The following is a 6,850-nucleotide window of genomic DNA, read 5'->3' on the forward strand; positions in this document are numbered from 1 at the left end:
ACCATTATCGATGATGATCAGTCGCCTGCAACTGAGGTTTTGTCCGGTGTCCCCCAGGGCTCGGTGCTCGGTCCACTTCTATTTGTAATTTTCATAAATGACCGCCGCCGCGGTGGCTCAGTGGCTATGGTGCTCGGCTGCTGGCCCGAAAGACGCGGGTTCGATCCCGGCCGCGGCGGCTGAATTTCTTTGGAGGAGAAATTCGAGGCCCGTGTACTGTGCGATGTCAGTGCACGTTAAAGAACCCCAGGTGGTCGAAATTTCCGGAGCCCTCCACTACGGCGTCTCTCATAGCCTTAGTCGCTTTGGGACGTTAAACCCCATAAACCAAACCAAACCATCATAAATGACCTTCCTGCATCGACCATTCGTCTTTTCGCAGACGACTGCGTCTTGTACCGTCGCATAACCACTAAAAAAGACCAGCTAATCCTTCAGAATGACTTATGCAGAATTGAAGATTGGTGTTCCACGTGGCTAATGCAGCTCAACGTTTCCAAGTGTAAGTACATGCAGGTAATACGCAAGCGCACCAATGTCAACTACGCATATTCATTGAACTCAACCCCCCTTTCCAAAGTCGTTTCATACCGGCATCTAGGAATTCATATCACCAACAACCTCACGTGGTCCGAGCACATTACGAAACTGGAAGCTGATGCTTCGAGATCACTCGGATTTATCAGACAGCACGTTGTTTCTTCGCCACCTTCTATCCGAAAACTAGCCTACAATACTTTCGTCCGCACTAAACTAGAATATGCTTCTCCTATTTGGAACCCACACCAAGCTTACTTAATCGACACCCTAGAAGCTATTCAAAACCATGCATCCCGCTTTATTTCATCCGACTATCACACCCACTTTAGCGTTACAAATAGAAAATTGTCTCTCGACATAGAGCCTCTGGTGCACAGGCGGAAAATTGCCCGTTTGTCATTGTTCCACAAACTTTACCATTGTTTTCCATCACTTCGGGACTGCATTTTGCTTCCGCCCTTCAGAACTTCGCGCCGTCTCTTCAACTCCATGAGCATTCTACGCGTTCACGGCTTCACGAACACATTTAGCAAGCCTTTTTTTACCTGCTGCCATCGAATAATAATAATAATAATAATATTAATAACAATAATAATAAACTTTATTCATGCAATATTTACATCCTCGTACAGGCACACCAAAGCCACATGAGGGCTTGTAGGGTGTCGCCCGGCAGCAGCGACAATCCAAATGCACAATTTATACAACAGCGAACGAGTAATGCACTCGGGTAATGGAATCCATTACCCGAGTGCATTGTCATCGAACGAGATCCATGTAAGTTCCGCCTATTGCTGCTGTCACACTTTAAAACCTGATGTAGATTATTCTTCTCTTTGTGTTTAACTACCGTTTCATATATGTTTGGCCGCTCTCTGTGATGGGTTCATGTACATTTTTTCTTTATATCCTGCCAGTACATGTATATTGCACTGATTGTGACCTGGTGTATTTTTGTTATGTAACGCCCCCCCCCCCCCCCCCTTATGTAATGCCCCACCACCCAGAGGTCTTTAAGGGTCAATAAATGATGATGATGCCGAAGAACATACAAGAACACAGCATCATTTTCCTTGCATATTTCTCGTTTGCATGAGTGAAACATTCAATGCATGTCGCTTGCTCTTGCACAAACGTCGAACCTTCCATCAACTGCAGTTGCGCACGACAGAGCTATGTCTGAGTTGTACTTGCCAACACTAGAAATGGTGTCAGCCATGGAAGGGGAGATATTAGAGGGTCAAGCAGCTTGGTCAGAAGACGACGCAGGAAGCAGCAAAAAGGATGTGAAGGAAGCATTTGCTAACATGTACATCAGACTACTGTCTGAATGTCATGTACCTTCGTGCACTGTCCAGATTATTGCAGAAGCTATACATGATATTCAGACTGCTAATCTTTGTGCAACTGCCTCCTGTTTGAAAGACAAAGTTAAGAGTGCAGGTGTAGGCGACTAGGAAATTAACAAGAATGTGGATGAGGTCCTTAAAGCAGATATAATCTCTAATCTGCACAAGGCACCTGATGGAACATTTCGTTCCCAAAATAGTCGTGCATCATACTTTGAGCAAGAACTGCACTATGTAACGCCAGTTGCAATGAACCTAGGCAAGAACAGAAAGGGGAGCAGTGCAGTCTTTCACAGTGTGCCTATGCTAAAAACCATTGAAGCTATGCTAAAGAACAATTCTGTAGGGGCATAATGTGACTATCCACTACCTGCCACAAATGGTGCACTGGCGGGTTTCACCGATGGCTTGGTTTTTCAGAATATTTCTTGTTTCCGTGACCACCTTGAAGCTCTAAAAATAATACTTTTTCAAGATGTATTTAATAATAATAATAATAATAATAATAATAATAATAATAATAATAATAATAATAATAATAATAATAATAATAATTTTATTGCCACAACACATGGTGATACATACAAACTCGGGCCTGTCAAAGCCAAGGGAGGCTTGCAGGACTAGGCCCGGCAAAATCGGCGAGCGAAAAGTAAAGGCAATAAAATATCAGGGTAAGTGCACAAACACTAATATACAAATACTAAGGAAGATACATTGTATAAAAGAGATGAAAAAAAATCACATTGGAATTTACAAGTTTCTTGCATCAATTTAGAATTAAAACTTCACAGATTTGAGCATTTGTTTTACGGTGGCTTTAGATGTAGCGGTCAACACCTGATCAGGAAGTGTATTGAAGATTGTAGGGACATATACACATCGTCTTGCTTTGCCATATCTGGTTGCGTATCTGGCGACCGTGTAGCGTTGACAATTCCGTAGTGCTCTAGCAGAAACTGCTCTCGTCTTGAAAGCAGGATTCCAAAAGTGCCGAAGAATAACAGTGTGCTTATATAAAGTTTCAAAGGACGGGAGACCAAGAAAATTAAACAAGTTTACATGAGGGGGAAAGGAATGTTTACAGGCGGTACTTTTCAACATATATTTTAGAAGAGCGTCTACCCGATCATGCCACCTTTGCGAAGAGTGTGCAAACAGTGTGATGCCATATCTAATAACACTGTAAGCAAGTGCATGCATGATAGTCTTTTTTACCGATAAAGGTAGGAAAGATTTAACTGTGAACAGTAGCCATGCCGTTCTACGCAATCTGCCACAAACGTAAGCCATGTGACTATGCCATGATAGGTCGCTATCAAAGTAAATCCCCAGATATTTTATGCAATCAGCCTTTTCAACAGGAGTACAATGGCAGTCTTTGTCATTGTGGGAGTGCAAAAAAACCGATTCACTCAGTACTGTTGTCTTAATAATAATAATAATAATAATAATAATAATAATAATAATAATAATAATAATAATAATAATAATAATAATAATAATAATAATAATAATAATAATAATAATAATAATGTTTATTGCCACTTTGTAGATAATACAATATGGTTCAGGCCCGTCAAAGCCAACAAGTGGCTTGAGTGACTGGGCCCTGCAGTTACGGCAAGGACTACAAAAAAGGTAATAGATATAGCAACGCTTCTCGTTACACCCAAGCGATAGCAAAAAAAAAATGTGAAATACACAGGTGAACAGCATAAGTATTCAGAAATTCAACTCTAAACCCAAAGTGTACGTCAAAATAAAAATAAAAATAAATGAAATAACGAATATTTTGAGCATAACTTCACTCTAACAGAAGAATACCAAGATTAACACAGGGCTTTCAGATGCATCTTCAGGTCACGCATAGAAGTTACAGCAAAAATTTCATCCGGTAATTCATTAAAGATTTCAGGTACATAAGCACAGCGCCTTGCTTTCCCGTATCTAGTTGCACTCCGCTGTACATAATAACGAAATGTTTTCCTTAATTTCCGTTTAGGAGTATTAATAATTAAAAAGTCTGAATTCCAAAAATGCCGGTGAACAACTGTCAGAACAAAAAGAGAATGAAATGACGGAAGACCTAGGAACTGAAAGACGTCCATGCCGGATGGCTTGTGACAATTGTACACAATGCTCTTCAACATGTTTTTTAGTATACTATCAATACGGCAATGCCAGCGTGAAGGACATGGCGCAAATGCAATTAAGCCGTATCTGAGCACACTGTACGCAAGTGCATGAATCATAGTTTTTTTTACTGACATCGGCGCCAAAGACTTCATATTGAAGAGTAACCATGTAACCTTCCGTAGCTTAGCACACATATATGCCAAGTGCTCATGCCAAGATAAGCTGCTGTCAAAAACAACACCAAGATATTTGATCGAGTTTACATATTCTATTGGCTTGCAACAACAGGGAAGGGAATCATGACCATGCAAGAATACTTGTCTGTCTATAAGTAGCGTCTTTAAAGGATTTCTGAAACATATCATTTTGGTTTTGTTTATGTTCACCGAGATTCCATTCTCGGAAAACCATTTCATGACATAATTAATGTTTTCCTGCAACACATTCACTGCCGTCTCGTAGTTAATATGGTTCGTGAGTAGAGCTATGTCGTCCGCGTACTGAAAAATCAAGCACCTGAATGTTACTGAGCTGAGATCATTTGTGAATATATTAAAGAGCAATGGAGATAGAATAGAACCCTGTGCTACACCCGCTTTCACAGGGAGCTTTGCGCTATGCTCCATTTGGCTGTTAATTCTGACCACTTGTGAACGTCCGCATTAGAAATTCTTTAGAATAGCATAAAAAGGACCTCGAAAAGCCAGAAGGTACAGTTTTTCTAATAAAATAGCATGATTAACAGTATCAAACGCTTTCATAACGTCTAGAAAAAGAGCACAGCTAAACGTGTTTTCATCGAAAGCAGCGTACAACTCATCAGCAAATTCCTCAAGCAATAAAGTAGTACCTCTTCCCTTAATGAATCCATATTGACGGTTTGAAATGACATCGAATTTATCTAAGAAGGAAGTCATACATTCAAATCGGAATTTCTCTAGAATCTGTGATAAAATTGGCAGGATAGAAATTGGTCTGTAGTTCTCGATAGCGTTCTTTTGTCCTCCCTTGAAAAGCGGCCTTACGATAGCAGTTTTCAAATCTTCAGGTATTACGGCGTTTTCCAGAAACCCGTTAATCAAGAAGAGCAGTATGTCAGAAAGAGCGTGAAAATTCCGCTGTACCAGTGCAGCCGATATACCATATATTCCGGCGGGCTTGTTTCGTCGGAAGCTAAACACTAGCCTGGCAAGATCGTCCTTTGATAGCCTTGGAAGATATGCGGAAGCTGATAAAGAATTTTTTAGCGTACATTTCAAGCCTTGCCGTGCTGCTGCCATTTCGGCCGCTAGCGTGAAATACTTATTCAAATCGTCATCTTTCGACACAAGTTGATCTATCAAAACGTCTGAACAAGACCGGTTTCCATCATTTCCCTGAAGGTGTTTAATCAGAGACCACATTTTTGCAGGATTTTTGTAGGATCGTTGGAACTGCTGCTGAAAGTATAGCCGTCGTGCGGATCGAATAAGGGCCACAACCCTGTTCCTGGCGGTTCTGTATTCAGAACGAAGGTCATTATTTTTAGGAACACGTTTACTGCGTTTCCAAAGCCAATCACGATTTGCGATTGCCCGCACAGTTTCAGAGTTTAACCAGTTGTGATTGCGTCTTTTTTTACGCACTAGTTTCCGAGTACACGTTTCTTTCAGCTCGTCTTATAATAATTATAAGACGATTATAATATTAAAATGTATGTGTGAAACTGTTTTGTGCTGTTAGCTTTTTCTTGTCGATACTCTGTTCTTGCTTTCATTACTTATGTATATTTCTTTCTGTTGTTTTGATTGTCTTGTTGGCTTTTTCTTGTCGATGCTCTGTTTTTGCTTTTATTACTTATGTTTATTTCTTTTTGTTTTGAATTGAAAAAGACTGCGCAAGTGACTTCTCTAGTGTACAAGGTCTCCTTCAGCAAATACTGGCACTGTTCGCCGCACAGCGTGCTTGAAGGTCACGAGGCCCCGTCAGGCGCCATATGGACGCCTTTTGCCTCGTGAACCTCAGCAGATATAAAAACAAAATGGTGGTTTGAGCTAGTTGGTACATCTTTAAAATTTCACCAGCGCTGCGACTAGGAACGAGAAACAGAGAAGGAAGACAAGGACAAGCGCTTCTCTGTTTCTTGTTCCTAGTCGCAGCGCTGGTGAAATATAAAAACAAAAATCCCCAAGTATATGTACCCCGATTCTGCTGAAATAAATTTCATTTCATTTATAGTAATAATAATAATATTATTATTAATTACATTAATAATATCGTATTATAATGATAATAATAATAATCTTTATTCATGCCTATAGGTATTATTATTATTATTATTGTAATGGGAACGACCGGCAGCCGTTCACGCGGTGAGACGAAGAGGAGAACGAAGCGCTGTGCTGGTTTCGGTGTTATTTCACTTCAAATATTCTTTTGTCGTGTTTCATGAATACATTTTTCAAAATTCACGTTTAATCCTATGAAAATTTTCTTATGTATACCACTACACCTTGGCCAATCCCCCCACGTGGGTATGTGCCATTATAAAGAGGTGAAGAAGAAGAAGAAGAAGTTTCGGTGTGACTCCTGGGTGTGTGCCTGCCGTGACGCGTCTTTGGTCAACGGCCTCCGACCTGTGCTTCGAAGACGCACCTGTACACTTGGTGGAGGTGCTTCGATCCCCGTCCCGGTACTCAACCTGGAACTCAGGAGCGGAACGCTACTTGCACCGACAACAATGCCAATCACTTCGACGCAGTCGTCGCCGGCCACCCCTGCCACCGTCCTCTGTTCCGGGGTCCAACGACAGCGCGACCCTTCCCCATTTAGTGGTACGGACG

Source organism: Amblyomma mixtum, chromosome 10 (genome assembly GCF_055824585.1).
Source record: "Amblyomma mixtum isolate Tamu chromosome 10, ASM5582458v1, whole genome shotgun sequence".
NCBI lineage: Eukaryota > Metazoa > Arthropoda > Arachnida > Ixodida > Ixodidae > Amblyomma > Amblyomma mixtum.